Genomic DNA, 22,856 nt, shown 5'->3' on the forward strand with positions numbered 1-22,856 from the left:
TCCAGTTATGATTCCAACAGTATTTTCTCATATCATTTTGAGGCTTCTGAGAATTATTCTCAAAATTATATATATATATCAGTATACCAGACTATGTATATAATGGAACCACTATGCCTCGTCATTGTTTTTTTTTAAAGAGTCCCAAGAGACATAAGAGAGAAACTATTGGTTACTGGACATTCACCAAGTGTAAGTGCTTGTACATGAATCCGCTCAGTAATCTTAAAACCAAAACCAGAACCAAACAAACCGCACCCGCCCCCCAGGGAGGGTGCTGTGATTCTCATTCATCAGATGAGACAAAGGAAGCCCAGAGAGGTTCCATAACTCGCTTGAGCTCCTACAGCTTAGGTGGCAAGTCCAGGGCTCAGAGCCAGCTCATCTGGCTGGTGAGCACATTCTTTGCCACCAGCCACACCCCACTGCCAGTCCTTAACCCAGTTATTCATTCAGTCCTTACAGCACCTGATAGGAGCCATTTCCCACCCACTTGCCTTTCTCGTGTTAGATGGGGAAACTGATGCTGAGGAAAGTGTATTCGGTTGGTGCAAAAGTAATTGCGGTTTTTGCCTTTAACATGACAAAGCCACAATTACTTTTGCACCAACCGAATAATTTGCTAAGTGCCATTCGATGATTTGGGGGCTGGCTAGCCAGGGAGCCAAAGCCTGTTGCATCTGTTTTCACTTCCTCAGGCCTTAGTGGTGCGGTCCAAGGTTCGCCCTCTGCCACAGATCCTTTCCCTCCTCCCCACAACAGCTCCTCCTCCTCCTCTCCCTCCTTCTCGCCCTCTCCCTCCTCTTCCTCCTCTCCCTCCTCCTCTCCCTCTCCGTCCTCTTCCTCTTCTCCCTCCTCCTCCTCTCCCTACCACCACCCCTGGGAGGCCCTGCCCTGTGGGTTTCACCGGCGGCTCCGCGGGGTCCCAGCGTAGGTCGGACAGCGCTCCCTGGCGGCAGGTGGGGGCCCGTGCAGCGCATGCTAATGAGCCCCCGGCGCCGCTCGCGGATTGGCTGGCGCGGATTCCAGCTGCTTTCCAAGTCGGCGGCGCCGAGTGAGAGTCAGGGGGGCCCGGCCCGCGCCCTCCCCGCCCAGCCGCCTCCCCGTCGACGCCCAGGGCTGGGGCGAACCCGGCTGCCTTTCACACTTGCGGGGCTTCTCCTCTTGTCTCCCACTGGTGCTCTGGCTGTGAATCCATCCAGGGGCCAGGATGACAATCCGACACCAAGGCCAGCAGTACAGGCCGAGGATGGCCTTTCTCCAAAAGGTAACCCCGGCCCCTCACCTGGGCCGCGGCAGGCGGCGGGGGACCGCGTCTGGGAAGCGTCCGAGGACACGCGGGGCAGGAGTGCGGGGCGCCCCTTTGGGTGGATTTGAGCTGCTCGATTTTATTAAGAGATTTGTGTGAGTTGTGATAAAGACAATTCCTTTTAGGTTTCCAAGCTGTGTCCTGGGCCTGGAGACTGGGACAGAGATCGGGCCGCCCCAGCTCCGAGTCACACAAGGTAACCCAGACAGCCACCTACGAATTTAAAGCTCCTATACGTTGCCCTTTCTGGATCCAAAGTGTGATATTTGAAAGTTAAAAACGTATCTTACACACATAGATCTTAAAATGTATCTCACATCACAACCTACTCACAGCTGCAAAGGCAGTGGTCAGGGTCTTCCATTGCTTGGGGTCCCTGGCTGGATTTGAGGCTGAATGTCAGGGTTTCCCGTCCCACAGTCTCATTCTGCACCACGTGCTCTCTGTCAGCCAGGTAGCCAAAGTGGATTCGGAGCCTGGCATCCGCTGGGCACTGCTCGAGGTACCAGACACAGTGGTGAGCAAAACAAGCATGGCCCCTGTCCTCAAAGTCCCTGGAGGCTACGTGACTCACACAAGGGCAGCTTAACGTGCCCAGACTTGGGGGATGTGGGCCGATGGAGGACTGGGCCCACCACAAGGTACCTTAGGGTGACCCCAGTCAAATATATCTACTTTCTTTTTGTTTGAGATGGAGTCTTACTCTGTTGCCTAGGCTGGAGTGCAGTAGTGTGATCTCAGCTCACTGCAACCTCTGCCTCCCAGGTTCAAGTGATTCTCCTGCCTCAACCTCCCAAGTAGCTGGGACTACAGGTGCATGCCACCACACCTGGCTAATTTTTGTATTATAGTAGAGGTGGGATTTCATCATGTTGGCCAGGCTGGTCTTGAACTCCTGACCTCAAGTGATCCACCTGCCTCGGCCTCCCAAAGTGTTGGGATTACAGGCATGAGCCACTGTGCCTGGCCAGGAGAAACATAAAATTAAGACTGTAGAGAGAAGGAGCTTCCGATTCTATGTGAAGAGTGGGGGTAGTTACCACAGAAGAGAGAGCCTTGAAGCGTCGAGGATGCTGAGGCTTCTGCTGGGCAGAGGAAGGAAGACCCCGGCCTCAGAAGCAGCCCCTGCTGAAGCACAGAGATATATGAGAGTCTGGTGTGTCTGAGGGCACACTGATTGCAGTTTGCTGAGCTTATGGTATAAGCGGGGTGTGAGGTGGGACAGGCAGGCAGGGATGAATAGGAAAGTCTCCTATGCCTTACAAAGGTGGTGCTAGTTTCCCCCAAAGAGCAGGTGTGGTCAAATTTAGGTTTTAACGAACACTCTAACGTAAGCCAGAGGAATGGATGGAATGTATTCTCTTCCCTGAACTAAGAGAATTCACTCAGGGTCTTTCTGTGGTGCCTGAAACTCCAGTCACCTAGAAGATGACACCTTTTCATGGGGTCAGAGTGAGTGGTGCTGGTCAGAAGGGCCCTTCCTCTGTGATTATTGAGGCTTTCACACCTGTGTCTCTATCCCAGGCTCGATGCAGCCCTATATGGGCATGTCTACCAGCCAAGTTGATGCCGACCAGCCAAGCTGATGCCCACCTCTGATGCCTGGACTTGTTTAAAATGTGGTGGAGGCTGGGCATGGTGGCTCATGCCTATAATCCCAGCACTTTGGAAGGCTGAGGTGGGAGGATGGTTTAAGCCCAGGAGTTTGAGGCCAGACTGGGCAACAGAGTAAGACACTGTCTCTACAAAAAAATTTTAAAAATTAGCCAGATGTGGTGGTGCATACCTGTAGTCCCAGGTACTTAAGCTGAGGTTGGAGGATCACTTGAGTCTAGGAGGTCCTGGCTGCAGTGAGCTGTGATTGCACCATGCACCATTGCACTCCAGTCTGGGTGACAGAGTGAAATACTGTCTCAAAACTACATACATAGAATTTTTTTTTAATGTGGTAGAAGTAGATTAAGAATTCCCCTGTCCAGTGGCTCTGCCTGGGGGTGTTAGCTGGTGACATACCACACAGTGAACTAAACAGCAGGGCAGGGAAACTGCTGTGGTCTCCAGCACCCGCTGGGCTTTTTTTTTTTTTTCATTTTTTTTTTGACAGAGTCTCAGTCTGTCACCAGGCTGGTGTGCAGTGACGCATTCTCAGCTTACTGCAAGCTCCACTTCCCAGGTTCAAGCGATTCTCCTGCCTCTGCCTCCCGAGTAGCTGAGACTACAGGCGCACAGCACCATGCCCAGCTAATTTTTGTATATTTAGTGGAGACAGGGTTTCACTATGTTAGCCAGAATGGTCTCGATCTCTTGACCTCATGATCTGCCCACCTCAGTCTCCCAAAGTGATGGAATTACGGGCATGAGCTGTTGTGCCTGGCCACCAGCAGGGCTCTTGTTTCAGTCTAGCTCCTCATTTCCTGTGTTTTGGCAGCCCTGACCACCTAGGAGTGAACTGGAAAAAAATCCTATCTGGAGTTCTAAAATGCTTTCCTATTTGATTTAAGGAAAAGTTGAGGATGTGAGGGTGTTCTTGGGGCAGATGGGGTGCCAGGAAGAGAGTTGAGCTTAGACGAGGGCTACAGGAAGGCAGGATCTTAATAAGGCTTGGGCAAAATTTAGAATTGCTTATATCATTTGTTCACTCCTCCATGTAACACTTATTGAGCACCTACTATGTGTTAGATATTGTTAGACACTGATAACACAGACTTCGGGACACAGTCCCCGTTCTCAAGTGACTTGTAGGAGATGGCCACATATATCAATGCAGACAGCTGGAAGGTAAAGGCAGTGCTTAAGTGTGGGCCTTTTCTTTATCCTGGGTGGAATGTCAAGAAAGCATTCTGAAAGATATGGTGGTGGTTTAGCTGGATCTTGGGGATGTGAGAGTGTTCTTGGCGCAGATGGGGTGCCAGGGAGGGAGTTGGGACAAAGGTGAAGGAGGAACATGAACTTGGCTGTGGATCTACTGTGTGTCAGTTGTTGGTCAGAGCCAGATGGTGATGTCCAGCAGGCAATTCTGTATCTGGAAGGCAGGGCCTGAGAAACTCGGGAGACACATCAAACTGGCCATTGAGAATGTAACAGAAACAAGGGACGTTTCTGAGGCAGGGCACAGTTAACAGGGCATATTAGACTTGGGCATTTGGACTGTGGCTGGCAGTGCTGTAGTTGGGATGTGAGTTGCCTACCAAAAAAAAAGAGTGCAATGGCTTGTGTTGGAAATAGGTGTATAACGTCGGGAAGAGTCCACACGAAGACAATGGATCACTCAGCAAGGCTAGTTTACTTCCTGCAGGAAGGGTGCAACTCGCTGGCGGTCTCACCACGAGAGCACACCTGGACAAAGGAGACAGGGACATTTATAACTTTCATAACCTGACGCAATCACCCTACTGCTGTGTCCAGTTTCCATTGGCCGGAATGGGACCTCACATTCTATGCTTGACCTGATTGGCTAAAAAATCTGAAAATTTCCTGAATAGATAAGGGGAACGAAGACAAGGAAAAAGAGGAAGGTAATCAGGAGAAGGTCAGGAGGGTTTCCAAATAAGGAATGGCATGCACTGGGGTGTGGAGCTTGCCCAGTCCTGTTCAGACATGCCGGATCGAGTCCAGGTAGCTGATTTAAGAAGTAGCCGATTTAGAGAATATATATACATGAGTATATGTTTATGCTAATAGCGGATAATGGCCATAGAGCAAGAGATTGTAACTCCTTATAATGTAGTCTAAGATATAAACTTTGAAGAAGAATTTTCCCATCTCTCACAGTTTGGGGTCACTATTTACATCTCTGCACAGCAAACACAATTATGTTTGTCTTCCAGGAAGCCTTCTCTGGATTATAGGAAAATTTCAGTCCCTGAGATCTTGTAGAGAGTGACAGCCACTTACTATGAGAAGAAATTGTGACCATGGGCTGGATGGGGTATTGAGGCTATCACTTTCTGATACTTTTAGTGACTGTCTGGGTTCTTTAAAATGTTCAATGTCATACCTCACTTAGCTGGAATCCGAGAGGGGAAATGCCAGGCCTGTGGTGGGGTCAGAGAGGGTCCAGTGATGACCCCCCGCCTTTTTTTTTCTGATAAAGTGAAGTGGCATGATCTTGGCTCACTGCAACCTCCACCCCTGGGTTCAAGCTATTCTCCTGCCTCAGGCCTCTGAGTACCTGGGATTATAGGCACCCACCACCATATCTGGCTAATTTTTGTGTTTTCAGTAGAGATGGGGTTTTGCCATGTTGGCCAGGCTGGTCTTGAACGCCTGACCTCAGGTGATCCACCCACCTTGGCCTCCCAAAGTGCTGGGATAACAGACATGAGTCACTGTGCCCCGCCCAGTGATGATCCTTTGGTGCAGCATTGGTTTCAGGCCTCAGGAAATAGTTGTGGAGAAGTCAGGATTCTGGGAGAATAGGGCAGTGTTGGTCTGGTCAACAGTGGTGGGGTGGGGTGCGGAGGTGATGGGAGATGCCTCAGAAGGGATGCACGCTGGACAGAAATAGAAGGGGGGCCTAGAGAAAGGCCACAGCTACACCCTTCCTGGAGAGCTTGAAAATCAAGGTGGATTTTCTTGTCGTGAGTGGACACCAAGACCACCTCTCCAAGACCATCCCAGACCCAAGGAGTCAGTCATATTTTTTTGTATTTTAGATTTACTACAATTTACAAAGGAATCCCTCAAGTGAATTTACATGGAAAGAGGTCAGAGGAAAATTATTCTGTCCCCTAATGGGAAGACCTCTAAAAATGTTCACAACACAGATTTCCCTCTTCCCAGCAAATCCCTCCTTTGTGTGAAGTGAGACTTCATCGCTGGAAAGCCATCTGCCCCTCTTGATTGTGCTTTTAGGAATAACTCCTGTTAATCTCCTTTGAAAGTTAGTTGCAAATTCTTCAGAGATTGATTTTTTTTTTTAAACACAAAGGGAAAGAAATGGAGTGGCTGTCATTTTTATCAGAGAAATTTAAATTTCTAACTGGCAAAGCAGGTACCACTCCTCCATCTGCTGTTTTGCGTCCTCTGCCTCGCTACTAAGGAGATGGTTGTTTCACCTGATGAAGTACAGTATTTATAACCTGAAAGATTATGACTGAAAGGATGAGGATGCTTTAAGCCCTGTCATCAGAAACTAGCGTAACAGCGTGCGTGTGTGTGTGTGTGTGTGTGTGTGTGTGTGTGTGTGTGTGTTTTGGGGAGGAGGGGGCCACTGGCTGCTGCTAAAAAGCATCACTCCAGAGGCTGTGGCTCCTCATGCCCTGGCCATCCCCAGGAGGAGCAGGACCACCTCCCAGCAGCCCCCAATACAGTCTGGGGTTGTGTCTTTGCTTCCCTCTTTGCTGTTAGCTTTATGGCTGACCCAGTGGCCAGAAACACTGCCAGGCCCTGCATTGCAGAAAGCCAAGGACTGTGGCTCCAAATCAAGCTGAAATGAATAGCTTTTGTTCCAAAACAATTCTGTGAGCCAAGAAAGTGTCCATGCAGATAAAGCTTGCAGTCAGTCTTACACAAGGAGCCCCAGCCATGTTTTGCACGCTGTCTGAGTAGCTGGCGCTGTGCCCGGAGTGCTGAGTGGTGGGGCTATCCTCAGAGCCTTCCCTGTGCACCTGATCTTGGCCCACGTCTTGAGATTGTGGTTCAGCTGCGAATGCTTGTTTAGCAACAGAGATTGAAATAGGAAATCCCTTTCCTTAGTGTTGGCATAAGACATTGTTCCAGACTCTTTCCCTCCTTGGGAAGATTGGAGCCTTCTAGCTTCAGGAGCAGGCTGGCTGAGAGGGAGGGGGCAAGTAGGATTTTTTCTGATTCAGCTCTCTTCTGATATATCCAGGTTAGTCTATACCTCTTCCTGTCTACCTGGCCATATCATGGGTTCCTTCCCAAGTTCACTTCCTCTAGGAAGCATTCATTGACCGTCTGTTTTAGTTGATTTTCTATTGATACAACAGAATGCTTGAGATGGGCTAATTTAAAAAGAAAAGAAGCTTATTTGGCTCCTGGTTATGGAGGCTGGGAAGACCAAGGGCAAGGTGACAGCTTCTGGCAAGGTATTTTATACTGCACTGTAACACGGCAGAAATGCGGAAGGGCAAGTGAGTGCATGCAAAAGAGACCTCAGGGCACTCAGTCCCTTGGAAATGATCTCACTCACAATCAGCATTAATCCATTTATGAGGCTCTACTCTTATTACCTAATTCCCTTTTAAAAGGCCCCACCTCTCAATACTGTTACATTAGCAACTAAGTTCCCAACACATGGACTTTTGGGGGACACACTCAAACCCATAGAAGCATCCTATGATCATGGTCCCTTTTCAGCTCCTGTGCAATTAGGATCTGTATGATTCACATGAGACACACTTTTTTTTTTTTTTTTTTTTTGAGACGTAATTTCACTCTTGTTCCCCGGGCTGGAGTGCAATGGCATAATCTCTGCTCGAGACAACCTCCACCTCCCAGGTTTAAGTGATTCTCCTGATTATGTCCCTCTGATACAGAAAGGTTTACTCCTCCTTTTATTCTACTTGGTCATACCATGGGTTCCCTTCCAAGTTCACTTCCTCTAGGAAGTGTTCTTTGATCATTTGTCTTAGTCCATTTTCTGTTGCTCTAACAGAATACCCAAGACTGGGTAATTTACAAAGAAAAGAAGCTTATTTGGCTCACAATTATGGAGGCTGGGAAGTCCAAGGGCATGGCTATAACCAGCTCATTGGTCTTTCATCTATGCAGGCCCTCCTTTTTGCCACCATCTATAATTTTGCGAAACAACTCAAACACTGCTGCTCCTCCATGAGAGCTTCCATTTGTCTATGAATGACATTGAAGACCTATTGTGTCCTGAATCTATTTGCTCTCCTCATGCATACTATTCAGTTTTACCCATTCATGCCTTTGCACATGCTTATTCCTCAGTCTGGAATGCTCCCTTCCTCCGTAGCAGAAGCAATAACTTCTTGCCAAATAGCCCATGTTCTCTGAGTTAGGATTAATGGGCCATGAGCAGAAGTGTTGTGTGGGCTTTCAGGCTGAAGCTTTGATGGGCAGGTACCAAATCTCTATGATTTTCTCTCTTCCCCTGCACAGAGATAGATGGAATGAGAAACCACAAATGGTAGCAGCCAAGACAGCTGAGTCAAGACATCAAGGAAGGTCCCTGGACGTGGCCCAACTTGACTTAGTATTTTCTTAAGAGCGATAAACCTTTGTTGGGTTAAACCTGCATTACCACAGCATAATTGAAACTCTCCTGACTACATTCTCATTTTCTGCCAGTTAAACATCTTCGTCTTTTAAGTATCAGCTTAAATACTCTTTCTTTAAAAGCCTTCCAGAACCAGCCCACCCCCAGTCAGAATTGATGTCTTTTCTTTGTGCCTTCACAGCCTGTGTAACTTATGTCTATTTGACACTGAACGCCTGGAATTATGGTCAGTCATGTAGGGTTAGTAACAGAATGAATAGGAGTATGCATTCCAAAGCCAGACTGACTGGTCCACATATTAGCTCTGTCATTTACCAGCAGTGGGACTTTTGATGAGTTACTTAAACTTCCAGAACTTGGGTTCACATTTTTCCCTCAAGAACCTACCAGAGCATCCGTCACAATAATTATGTTAAAATATGTCAATAATTATGTTAAATAGTACCTGTTACCAGTCTCCTTCTTTTTTTGTCTTGCAAGTTGAAACCAGTAAAAAAACATGCAGAACAAAAGATGGGGACTGAAATCCAAAGCCAGAGGGTCCTGAAAATCAGAGGGTGTTACAACATAACAGGCCTTTACAGGCCATGGCTCAGGCTAGGCCTGGAATAGACTGTGGTTCTCTTCTACAAATCAGTCTCGACTGGACGGAAGAACTCCGAGGGAGGAAAGGAAAATGAATCTGATGTTACTTCTGGAAACCACATTTTCTGAAGTCACCATTTTTATATATCTATCAACTCATCATTTTTATGTATCTATCAATATGATTTTCTGATCTTATTTTTTCCTACTAATGTGATGAATTACCTTGATTGATTTTAGAATATTAAATCACCTTTGTATTCCTGGAATAAACCCTAAATGGATGTTTGATTTTTGCTAATTCCTTAGCAAAAATGCTAATATTTTATTTAGGATTTTGCGTCTATATTCCCAAGTGAGGATTTTTTTCCTCTCCTGACATCAACCAATTCTCCAGTTCTCTAACACAAACTGAGTGTGTCCTACAATTCAATTCAATTTTGACACTAACTACCCAGAGTTGGAATTAGCCTCCACAGATTTAGGGCTCAGTCCCACAAGACTGTCCCAATCAGACTCCAGTTGCAAGCCCTTGGCCAACCCATACTTCTGGGCAACTGGTTATAAATTGGGGATTCTTATGACCACCTCCTGCAGGCTTGACAATTTGCTAGAATGATTAGAGAAACTCAGGAAAGTGCTTAACTTAATATTACTGGGTTATTACAAAGGATACAATTCGGGAAGAGCCAAATGGAAGCAATGCATAGAGCGAGGCAAGGGAGAATGAGCACAGAGCTTTCTTCCCCTCTCCGGCACACCACTCTCCCAGCACCTTGATGTGTTCACCAACCTGGAAGCTCTCTGAACCCCATCATTTAGAGGTTTTAATGGAAGTTTCATTACACAGGCATGGAGATGGAGTCTTACTCTGTCGCCCAGGCTGGAGTGCAGTGGTGCCATCTTGGCTCACTGCAACCTCCATCTCCCGAGTTCAAGCGATTCTCTTGCCTCAGCCTCCCAAGTAGATGGGACTAGAGGCGGCTACCACCATGCCCAGCTAATTGTATTTTTCGTAGAGACAGTATTTCACCATGTTGGCCAGGCTGGCCTCGTACTCCTGACCTCAGGCAATCCACCTGCCATTGGCCAGGCTGGTCTCAAACTCCTGACCTGAAGTGATCCTCTAGCCTCAGCCTCCCAAAGTGCTGGGATTACAGGCATGAGCCCTACATAGCCATGGTTGATTAAATCATTGAACATTGGTGATTACTTCAATCTCTAGCCCCTCGTCCCTCTTTCCTCCCCAGAAGTCAGTGGGTAGGGCTAAAAGTTCCAACCCTATAATCATGCCTAGTTCTTCTTTCTTTTATACATGCAATCTTGACTTATTTCTGTGTAATATAAATTATTACTCTTACCAATTCCTGAAACATTTAAAACTTTAGGGCTATTGGGTTGGCAATAAATATTCATTAATAATCATCTATATATTCATCCATTCTGTTTTTTTTTTTTTCTGAGAGACAGGGTTTTGCTCTTTGCTCTATCCCCAAGGCTGGACTGGTGTGGTAGCACAATCATGGCTCATTGCAGCCTTGGCCTCCTGGGCTCAAGCGATCTTCCCACTTCAGCCACCTGAGTGGCTGGGAATATAGGCATGTGCCATTATGCCTGGTTACATTTTTTAATTTTTGTAGAGATGAGGTCTCACTATGTTGCCCAGGCTGGTCTTAAACTCCTGGGTGCAAGCAATCCTCCAACTTTGGCATCCCAAAGTGCTGGGATTAGAGGCACTCCTGGCCTATACACACACACACACACACACACACACACACACACACACATATATTTAATTGAAATACAATATTCACTCTGAAAAGAAAACATGTGCAGATCAATACATTTTCACAAACAGAATGTTTTACATATATTTTAAAACATTAAATTCTGTTTAAAGAACCAAAATTTTGTATTTTAAGAACACATTACTTAGTGTTCAGCAGATGGTCTCCTGAGGAAATGTGTGACTTCACACTATGGGCTGTCTTTGTCAGCCCTCCCAGATTGCCCCATCTGTGACTTGATTTTTTTTTTCTCCTTGTCAAGGTGTCCTCCTCAACTCAATTCACCTCTGCTTCAGGCCAACCGAGCCAGGGTCCTTTTGTCAACCTTCTGGCTTCCTTTGCCCTGAGGGAGGGAAGCCTTTCTCCACAACCCCAATCAGTTTCTCTTTCTGCACGTAGCTGATCTGGAGCCTTGCTGTCATTTGTGGATGAGACATGGCCTGGTCATGGGGGCAGAGCCTCCCTTTGACTGCACCATTTCTTGGCTGTGCTTTAGCATACTGTGGAGATTACAACTGAAAAGGCTGGAGACACTGATGACCGGTCCAGCAACAAGAGCTTGAGCTGTATGGGAGGAAAGACTGAAAATTACAATAACAGTCATTCCTGGGGAAGCTGAGGCAGGAGGATTGTTTGAGCCCAGGAGTCATGACAGCCTGGGTAATAGCAAGACCCTGTCTCATTACATAATAATAATAAACTGAATTATGGGGAAAAAAAAGAAGTTAAAAAAATTTTTTAGCAGTCACCATTCCTTAGGCATCTACTGTCAGGTGCTCTGCCAGAAACTTCTATGGAACATCTCATGAATACTCAAAACAATCCTGTGAAGAAAATATAATTACTATCTGATATGGTTTGGCTGTGTCCCCACCCAAATCTCATCTTGAATTGTAGTTCCCATAATCCCCACGTGTCACAGGAGGGACCCAGTGGGAGGTAATTTAGTCATGGGGGTGGTTACCCTCACGCTGTTCTCGTGAAAACGAGCGAGTTCTCATGAGATCTAATGGTTTTATAAGGGACTTTTCTCCTTTTGCTTGTCGCTCCTCTTTCCTGCGGCCATGTGAAGGTGTTTGCTTCCCCTTCCACATGATTGTAAATTTCCTGAGGCCTTATGAGCCATGTTGAACTGTGAGACAAACCTCTTTCCTTTATAAATTATCCAGTCTTGGGTATGTCTTTATTAGCAGTGTGAGGATGGATTAATACACTATCTAACTTCAAATAAGGAAGTGGAAGCTCAGGGAAGCAATTAGCCTAGGGTCACACATCTAGTAAGTACAGAGAGTGTTTGGATGAGATTTAATTCATGCTCTTTGCTCTAGGTCCAGTCACGTCTTCTACGCATATCTCAGCTGCTGATATGTGACCCAGCTGTCCCCATTTTCCCTGGAAAAGCAGGAGCTGGAAAGGACCTTAGAGATCATCCAGGTCAATCATCTCATTTTACTGAGGAGGAAATTGAGACTTGGATCAGGTCAGTGGTCGTCATTCTCACCCACCCATGGCCATCCATACCCATGCCATCCATACCCGTGCCATCCATACCCATGTGCCAGTGACTCTAAACTACACACATTTCTCCAAAGGCATCTGGGTGTTCCCACCTCTCTGATTTTGCTAACAAGTTTCCCTCTACTGGACGTCCCCTTTCTCCTCATTTCACACTGTTAATGATCTTTTCAGCTTTCAATGTTCACTCCAAGCATAATTTCTCTCATAATTTCCTGAGTATCTGCAGGCTACACTCAGCAATTTCTACTGTGCAGAGGAGAGTTACCACAGCAGGCCTGAGGCTGCTATTCTTAGAAAGTCCTTCTTTCAAGGTTGGCCCTTCCAAGGCTGGCATGTAGAAGCTTGGATTTCAGGAGAGTTCTCATGATTCTCTGATAAGAGCGGCTCATTGTGCCTGGGCTGTTTGTGCAAACAGTATGGCTTATGTGAAACCTGCTTTCCTTCTGGGAATCTGGAATCTTGGTGCATGTAGGCAGAGGTTGTCTACATGACCAGCCCCCAGAAAAACTTTGGGTTCTGAGTCTCTAATGAGCTTCTCTGAGCATAGACAGCATCTCACACTTGTCACAGTGCGTTGCTGGAGGAATTAAAACATGTCCTGTGTGATTCCACCGAGAGGTTCTTGGAAGCTTGCCCCTGGTGGCGTCGACTTTGCCCCATGTGTCTTTTCTCTTTGCCAATTTTGCTTTGTATCCTTTCACAGTAATAAATTACAGCCATGCTGATGGCTACACTTTGGGTCCTGTGAGTCCTCCAAACAAATCACTGAACCTGGGAGTCTTGAGTGGTCTCAGGGATCCCCAGCACACCTCCCATATGTTCTGCCATATGCTCAAATAAAGATTTCCTGCATTAACACCCAAATGTTGCAATGTTTTGGTTTATGAATCACTCACTCACACTGTCGAAAGCAAGTATGTTTTATTCTTCTTTTTATTTCAATAGGTTTTTGGAGAACAGGTGGTGTTTGGTTACATGGATAAGTTCTTTAGTGGTGATTTCTGAATTTTGGTGCACCCATCACCCGAGCAGGGTACACTGTACCCCATGTGTAGTCTTTTATCCCTCACTCACTCTCACCCTTCCCCTAGAGTCCCCAAAGTCCTTTGTATCATTCTTATACCTTTGCATCTTCATAGCTTAGCCACTTTTATTTTTTTGAAACGGAGTCTCACTCTGTCACCAAGGCTGGAGTGCAGCGGTGCAATCTCAGCTGACTGTAACCTCTGCCTCCCGGGTTCAAGCAATTCTCTTGCCTCAGCCCCGAGTAGCTGGGATTACAGGTGCACACCACCACGCCTAGCTAATTTTTATATTTTTAGTAGAGACGGGGTTTCACCATGTTAGCCAGCCTGGTCTCAAACTCTTGACTTCAAGTGATCCACTGCCTCGGCCTCCCAAAGTGCTGGGATTACAGGTGTGAATGAACCACTGCACCTGGCCTATTTTTTAACCACAAAAATGAATTAGCCAACTTGACAGATACATCCTTAGACTGAAGACACCTGGTGCCATTGAACTTGGTTATCCATCTCCTTGTCCTGATTCCAAGCTCACTATATGTTTCAATATAAGAATCTAGTCTCCCACATAGATCTTCCTACATGAAAGGAACACACTGTTGGCAAACAATGATCCAGTCTGACTGATGATTATATTTTTCACTAGAAAGGAATTAACTCACACTCTAGGTTTATACATCGACCTCTTTTAGTTTGGTTAGCATGAGTGTGTCTTTGCTTTCCTCTGTGTGAACTAATGAAACCAGCTTTTTGGCCCTACAGAGTGAAGGACGGGATACTGGAACAGGACAGTCCAAGACATTCATCCCCAGCCAGGTCTTGTTGGAGACTGCAACAGTTTAGTAATATACTAGTGAGTCAATTTGTAGCTCTACTTGAAGAATGTTGGTGCCAAACAAGAGTTTCAATAACTAAGTTGTTGAATGCTGTTTAATTGTTCTAAATTTTATTCTATAATGTCAGAGCAAGGTTCCAATGCATATCAATGCAAATATACAATACATTTAAATGGTTTTTAGTTACATTCTATTTATACAGTTAGAAAATGTTGCTCATATCTTATTAAAATAGGTCTATCTAGGAGACCATGAACAAATTTCTAGTTTTGTCATTAAGAATCCCTGAATGGGCTGGGCGCAGTGGCTAACGCTGTAATCCCAGCACTTTGGGAGGCTGAGGCGGGAGATCATGAGGTCAAGAGATCGAGACCATCCTGGCCAACATAGTGAAACCCCGTCTCTACCAAAAATACAAAAATTAGCTAGGCGTGGTGGCGCGCACCTGTAGTCCCAACTACTTGGGAAGCTGAGTCAGAATTGCTTGAACATGGCGGGGCAGAGGTTGCAGCGAGCCAAGATCACGCCACTGCACTCCAGCCTGGCAACAGAGCGAGACTCCATCTCAAAAAAAAAAAAAAAAAAATTCCTGAATGTACTAAATTTTAGAATTTCCTCGACACAATTCACATTTTTTTCCAAATAATTATTTCCATTGTTTAAAAATAATTACATATTGATAATGGTTTGCTCAATAATACTGAGATGTTACTGTTCATCATGCATGCAGGAGGAAGGGCAAGGCCAGGTTTTGTTTATTTCCTTTTCCTGGTGTTATATGGCTTGTGGCATTTCACTGATTATGAATCATTTTCTTGAACGTTCATAAAACAGAAACTATTCTTACTGAAATCCAGTCAGATGATTTCCAAAAAGTAGATCTGAAATGCCTTTTAAGAGCCAAGAATGCCTTCTGAGCAGTCCTGTGCCCAGGTCAATGATTTATGTCAGCATTTTGCAAAATGTGTTCTGGGAAAAACCACGAGAGGAATATTAATAGAGTGCTACTTTAAAGTTCCTGTGGTCAAAATGCTAGAGAAACACCAGCCTAAACAAAGTTAAGCAAGTTCATTACTGCAGGCCTTCTCTGAACAATCTAATATTCTATGAACTGCGTTAAGAGGCAGATCACAAATTTCCTTCTTTCGTTCTCATTTTCTCCTCAGGAATACATCACAGTAAATGCTTCTTTATAGGGAATATTTCTCAACATAATCTCATAAAAGTATCAGACAAGGTGTATCATTTCAAACATTAATAGTTTCCGTTTTATGAACGGATAGTTTCCTTTTTGTGAACATTCAAGAAAATGATTCATAATCAGTGAAGTGCCACAAGCCATATAACACCTGGAAAAGGAAACAAAATCTGGCCTTGCCCTTCCTCCTGCATGCATGATGAACAGTAAATAACATCTCAAAATTACTGAGCTACTAACACTTGTGGTAGTGGCTGCCCCAGTGGTAGAGAATCCAGGCCAGTATTCTCAAACTAGTAGTCTATCACGAGTCCTATTTCTCCTTGTAAGATTTTTTTTTTTCTGAGACAGGGCCTCATTCTGTCGCCCAGGCTGGAGTGCAGGGGCACGATCTCAGCTCACTGCAACCTCGGCCTCCCAGGCTCAAGCCATCCTCCCACCTCAGCCTCCCAAGTAGCTGGGACCACAGGCGTGCACCACCACACACAGCCTGTAGTAAGAGATCTTGATTTTGTCTTCACCCTCCTCTCTTCATACGGAGGGCGTTAGAACGCTTTCTACCCCTGTAACTCCAATTCTCCTTCCAAGAGGCACTGTCTGCATAGTTCATAGTACTCTACTCTTCCAGGCTCATAGTTCCTCATCTTTTGAACTAATCTTTTCCCCTATATCTGGTCACAATAGTAAAGTGCATTTCTTTGTTTTAGTTACTTGACTGTTTTTAAAATTGACAAGTCAGTGGTTCTCCTACATAGGGGAAAAATAGGCCCTAAAGTACATACATAGAGTCTGTAAATATATAGGGTCTCACTCCATCGCCCAGGCTGGAGTGCAGGGGTGCCACCACGGCTCACTGCAGCCTGGACCTCCCAGGCTCAAGCGATCCTCCCATCTCGGCCTCCCGAGCAGCTGAGACCACAGGCGCACACCACCGCGCCCGGCCAATGTTTGTGTTTTTTAGTAGAGACGGGGTCTTGCTGTCTTGCCCAGGCTGGTCTCTTAAATCCTGAACTCCCGCGATCCTCCCGCCTCGGCTTCCCAAAGTGCTGCGATTACAGGCGTGAGCCAATGCACCCGGTCTAAACGAAATACTTTTAAGTTGCAGTGTCACCATTATTTTTTTTGAGACTGTAGGGGTTATGAAAAGGAAAGTCCAGAGCTTGAGTATTCGAGGGGCCGATCTCGAGGTAGCACTTAGGAGAAAGGGATCCCGGCGCCACCGGCTTCAAGGTGGCCCCTCCGAAAAGCCTTCCACCCCGGCCCCAATCCCGCGGCGTGCCAGTTCCGTGGAGGAGGCCCCGCCCGCGGTTCCAGAGCCGGCATTATGGGCTCGCGTCCACCCTGCAAGGCCTCCCTGAGTCCCGTGCAGGGACTTAAGAAGATACGAGAAATCCTCCAGCAGAAGACAGCAAGCTCAGGGCACTCGCGCTGTCCGGACGAAGCCGGAAATGGGCCGCCCGCGGAACCCGGCTTCCTGAGCCCGCATTTCCTCTCTAGAAATCCGGAGGTTTTTGCATCTCTATGGCCTGGGCCTCGCGGGGCGGAGCCTGTGGGCTCTGGCTCAAAGCGGGGCTCCCAGCAGAGGCGGGAAGGAGTCTCGGTCCATCTCTTCGCGATCCCTTTCCTATATCCCTTCATACCCGTGCGCACCTGGCAGTGCCACCAGTAGAGTCTCGGAAATTGCTTTCATCACGATTTAACAAAATGAAGACACAGGAATACGATAGGGCACCCCCAAACCCAACAGCTCTCTAGCTTTTTTCCAGTAATGTATGCGCACATGCATTTTTAAAATTTAGATGAAGTGTACCTTTCATGCAATAACACAGCTGAAATGACTAGTAATAATAATAAGCCCCAAATGTTTGACATTTGAAGCCCTTTTGGGTTTGAACCCCAGGCTGGGACTAGATATGCTGCTCTCCTCTCTCAGCACAGACTCTGCCCTCTGGGCCCTAAGGCCGCAGGCAGGAGAGACACACCTGTCCTTCTACTTGCCCCAGGGTTCCAGCTGGCCCATCTGTTGATTCAAAGGTTCATGCTAACCAACTTATATATACTTTCTTATTTGTATTTTCCACTCTAAAAAGGGAAAGGGAAAACGATGCAAATATAAATAACTGCAGAATCTAGTAAAATTAGAATTGTCTAGGTTTACAAAACGTATGGCATCCAACACAAATAAGGGTGTGGTAAAATTAGTTCATTCTGAGCAGACAGAATGTAAATATATGCCATCCTGTTGAAAAACTACTTGGCATTTTATATCAAAAGCCACTGTGACTCATGGGATCCCATCTGTGAAAATTTATCTCAAGCAAATAATGCAAGAGAAAGGAAAAGCTGTATTTTTGAAGTGATTCTGCAATGGACAACTATTGTTTTTGTCTACCCAACATTCAGTTTTTCTTTTCTTTTTTTTTTTTTGAGATGGAGTTTCGCTCTTGTTGCCCAGGCTGGAGTATAATGGCATAATCTCGGCTCACCTCAACCTCTGCCACCTGGGTTCAAGCGAATCTCCTGCCTCAGCCTCCTGAGTGGGTGGGATTACATGTGCACGCCACCACACCCAGCTAATTTTGTATTTTTAGTAGAGATGGGGTTTCACCATATTGGCCAGGCTGTTCTTGAACTCCTGACCTCAGGTGATCCATCCAACTCATCTTCCCAAGGTGCTGGGATTACAGGCATGACCCACTGTGCCTGGCCTCAGTTTTTTTTTTTTTAATGATTTTAACACTAGGATTTTTCTGTGGAAACCTACTAGCCCTCAATTGACTTCTGGGGTGAGCCCATGGCCCAGGCCCGACCAATGAGAATATCCCAGCATGGCAAGGCAGTAAGACATGAGGTGAGGAGCCAGGCTGAAGGTCTCCTAATCCTGGCTCTGCTGCTTAACAGATACATGAACGACAGCTTGTTATTCAGCTTCTCTGACTCTCAGTATACTCATTTGTTGAATGGGCACATTAATAGGCCCCTGCCTCACAGGGGTAAAGACTGAATGAATGAAGCAGGTATAATAATGCTTGTTATGTACTACCATGATCAGTTCCTACCTCTGTAATTCTGATCAGTATTTCCTATGTCTAGCAAGCTTTATTACCACCTTTCCTTCTCTTTTTACTTTCCACATGTCACAATATCATCTGCTGCATTATCCTAGACATTTATTTTATATTTTTCTTTTCTTTGTCTTTTTTTTTTTTTTTGAGACAGAGTCTTGCTCTGTCGCCAGGCTGGAGTGCAGTGGCACAATCTCAGCTCACTGCAACCTCCACCTCCCAGATTCAAATGATTCTCCTGCCTCAGCCTCCTGAGTAGATGGGACTACAGGTGCGCAGCACCACACCCAGCTAGTTTTTATATTTTTACTAGACGTGGTTTCACCATGTTGGCCCAGATGGTCTCAATCTATTGACTTTGTGATCTACCTGCCTACACCTCCCAAAGTGCTGGGATTATAGGCGTGAGCCACTGTGCTTGGCCTATTTTATATTTTTCTTTCCTATGGGGAATACCCTGAAGGTGGGACTGTGTCTTATTCACCTTTGTACTCTGGGTGCTTAACGCAGTTCCCATCCCAGATATGGTGCTCAATAAAGTCTTCTTGAAGAAAACTGAATAGCCTTGAGCCCAGAACTGAGAAAAAATTTGAAACAACTATATGAAAAGGCGATAAATCCTAGATGATAAACAAAAGGGAAATAGAACCACATGAATATGAACAATTTTCTTAGAAAAAATGACTTGGTCCCTGGGGACTGGCTCCTATATGGTGGGCAGATGAGTTCTAGGGACATACTTGTACCTAAGATTCACTTTCTGAATTACTGCTTCCTTTGTTTGCCTTAGGAATCATCTCTCCTCTTGGAGATTAACAGGAGAAATTAGCATTTTCTTTAGATACATCCAATCTACCTTCAGGATATCAACGACCACCCCGCAAGGCCAATACTCATGTGCAAAAATTCAGACATACAATGCGAAGTGTAGAGGAGGCTTAATACACAGTCAACAAGGCCGGGAACGGTGGCTCATTACTGTAATCCCAGCACTTTAGGAGGCCAAGGTGCGAGGATCCTGTGAGCCCAGGAGTTCAAGACCAGCCTGTGCAACATAGAGACATCCCATCTCAACAAAGATATAGTAAGACACTAGGGAAGGGGCAGGTTTCATTAGGTGCCTGAAGGAAATGAGTCAAGCCAGTCTGGAAACCCTTGAAAACTCGTTCTGATGGGTGATTGCTCATCTTTTGATGGTGATACTGAATGAGTGATATCAGCATCAATTTCTCTGCCATACAAGACTCTCCTGGAGTCCATCTGTGACTCTGAAATTGTTAGAGTTGAAAGAGATGGATAGGAGCACAGTTTGCCACTGAGTATAGCGTAGATCTCATCTACAACTTTGGACCATGGCCACTGAAGCTGGGAACACTCCAAAGACACCCAGTTCCCTGGTCTGTGAGATCACCTGCTTAGTTTAAAGGACAAAGTTCGTTGTTAGAAAGTTTTTCCATGGAGTCCTAATTGGTATTAATATAATGATGTCCTAATTTAGGTATTGGTAACTCTTAGCAATCTTCAGTGCGGCAGCCAGAACCTAACAGATAGAAGATTTTTTTTTTTTTTTTTTAAGATGGGGTTTCACCACGATGGCCAGGCTGGTCTTGAACTCCTGACCTCAGGTGATCCACCCACCTCAGCCTCCCAAAGTGCTAGGATTACAGGCATGAGCCACCGTGCCCAGCCCAGATAGAAGACTTCTTAACTAACTTCTCCCATCACCGGATTCTGCAATGTAGCAAACATTTTCACTTTTTTTTTTTTTTGAGATGGAGTCTCACTGGAGTGAGATTGGCGCCATCTTGGCTCACTGCAACCTCTGTCTCCTAAGTTCAAGCAATCCTCCTGCTTCAGCCCTCCTGAGTAGCTGGGATTACAGGTGTGTGCCACCATGACTGGCTAATTTTTGTATTTTTAGTAGAGATGGGGTGTCACCATGTTGGCCAGGCTGGTCTTGAACTCTTGACCTCAGGTGATCCACCCACCTCAGCCTCCCAAAGTGCTGGGATTAAAGGCGTGAGCCACCATGCCTGTCCTAAACATTTTCACTTATGATATTAATTATAAATTGTTAAGAATAATTTGATTCTCCCAAATAGCAAACAAATGAATTATTAGAAAGTCGAGGCTTTGCCCAGGGGTACACATGTTAGTAAGCAGCCAAACCAAGACTCAGCCATGGGTTATTTTGTTCCAAATCCTGTGTTCTTTCCATCACTGCACTGTTTGGCCTTCCTGAACTGGTAAGTAACAGTAACATAAACTCAGTGAAATAAATTCTGGCTGTGTCGGCCAGGCATGGTGGCTCATGCCTGTAATCCCAATACCTTGGGAGGCCGAGGCGAGTGGATCACTTGGGGTCAGGAGTTTGAGACCAGCCTGGCCAACACGACGAAAGCCCGACTCTACTAAACAAACAGAAAAAATGAAACAAAAGACCAAAAATCGGCTGGGCATGGTGGCATGAGCCTGCAGTTCCAGCTACTCAAGAGGCTGAGGCAGGCGAATTGCTTGAACCTGGGAGGTGGAGGCTACAGTGAGCCAAGATTGCACCACTGCACTCCAGCCTGGGCAACAGAGCAAGATGCCATCTCTAAATAAATAAATAAATAAATAAATAAATAAATAAATAAATTCATTCTGGCTGTGTCTACCTGGGTATGGGATTGATTGATCCATGACTAGGAAATTTTGGACAAGTCTGTTAGAGAGAAGGTGAGGGGCTCTTCTTGAGAGGCTGTTAAGGAGATATTGGCCCAGGTGCAGTGGCTCTTGCCTGCAATCTCAGCACTTTGGGAGGCAGAGGTGGGTGGATCGCTTGAGTTCAGGAGTTCAGACCAGTCTGGGCAACATGGCAAAACTCCATCATCACCAAAAATACAAAAAAAAATTTAGCTGGGCATGGTGGCATGTGCCTGTAGTCCTAGCTACTCAGGAGGCTGAGGTCAGAGGATCAAGAGCCCGGGAGGCTGAGGCTGCATAAGTGGAGATTGTGCCGCTGCACTCCAGCCTGGCAGGCAGTGAGATCCCTGGACCCAGAGAAAAAGAAAAGAAGGTAGCAAATGTGGCAGACCTAAGCTGAGAGGAGGGAAGGGAGGCCATGAGGGAAGGGACACTTGGAGCAAACAGAGGCTCCTGGGATCTAGAGGTTTCGCAATGATGAGCAACAGGTAAATGAACCCTGGGAAGGACTGAGTGCTGGACTTAGAGGGCAAATATGCAAGTTCAGACTTTCCGAGATGACCCGGAATGAAAACCAGGATATGGCCATGGGAGTGGATGGCTGAAGTTAAGCAGAAGCAAAGATCAGTGGAAGGGAAGAGGTGGAGGGTCAGGAGGTTGGGTCATCCACTGGGACCCTGAAATCACCCAGCATGAGGACAAGAGGAGGATGTGGGTGAGGTGCTCAAGTTCTGTGGGAGAAAATCTGGAGAAAGACAAAAGGGCAAGGAAGATGAAGGTGGTGGAGACGGGTGTGTACGCCTCAGGGGAGGAAGGGTTTAGCACCAAAGTGGAAAAGTGATGGCTCATAAGTGGCAATGGGAAGCTTGGGGAACTCCAAGTACCAGCTTGGAAATAGGGCGATGACAGGGGACAAAAGCAACCTCCCCTGTAGTGGGTGTGACACCCCGGGGGACAAGCCCAGGTGCCCTTAGGACGAAGATCTAGTAGAATATTCTAAGACGACAGAATGCTTCCTCTATTATCATTATTGATAATGGTTTCCTGGGCTCAAGTGATCCTCCTTCCTTAGTCCCCCAGGTACGTGCCACGCTGTACTTGGCTCATGTATTTTTAAAAAATTGAGATATAATTCACATAGCATAAAATTTACCCTGTTAAAGTACACAACTCAGTAGTTTTGGTATGTTCACAAGGTTGAATCTCTACTACAAATTCCAGAACATTTTCAAGAAGAAACACTACACTCATTAGCAGTCACTTCACATTCCCTCCACCCCTAAGGATTTGTTGTTTTTTTTTTTTTTTTTTAGATGGAGTCTTTTTTTGGAGATGAAGTCTTACTCTGTTGCCCAGGCTGGAGTGCAGTGGCACAATTTCGGCTCATTGCAATCTCTGCATCCTGGGTCCAAGTGATTCTCCTGCCTCAGCCTCCAGAGTAGCTCGGGTTACAGGTGCACACCACCACGCCTGGCTAATTTTTGTACTTTTTTAGTAGAGATGCAGTTTCACCATATTGTCCAGGCTGGTTATGAACTCCTGACCTCAAGTGATCCACCTACCTTGGCCTCCCAGAGTGCTGGGATTACAGGCGTGAACCACCGCACCAGGCTGGGATTTGTACTTTTTAATAAAAGACCACAT

At 46.1% G+C, this 22,856-nt stretch overlaps 1 protein-coding gene across 2 annotated transcripts in view; it reads left to right on the forward strand.

Annotated features, from left to right (window-relative positions):
* Positions 1 to 1,135: 1,135 nt before the first annotated feature.
* RGS9 (regulator of G protein signaling 9) overlaps positions 1,136 to 22,856 on the forward strand; it is a 117,698-nt gene continuing 95,977 nt past the window's right edge. The window contains exons 1-3 of one of the 2 annotated variants that reach the window (XM_064369474.1): positions 1,136 to 1,267; positions 1,435 to 1,505; positions 12,217 to 12,368. The gene's annotated coding sequence lies outside the window, so the exon portion shown is untranslated. Of the gene's footprint in view, positions 1,268 to 1,434; positions 1,506 to 10,725; positions 12,369 to 22,856 lie in introns of those variants that run through there. The other variant, XM_064369473.1, reaches the window with a different exon arrangement.

The sequence above is a fragment of the Aotus nancymaae genome, unplaced genomic scaffold (assembly GCF_030222135.1).
Source record: "Aotus nancymaae isolate 86718 unplaced genomic scaffold, 86718_ANA_hifiasm-v0.15.2.pri h1tg000089l, whole genome shotgun sequence".
NCBI classification, from domain to species: Eukaryota; Metazoa; Chordata; class Mammalia; order Primates; family Aotidae; genus Aotus; species Aotus nancymaae.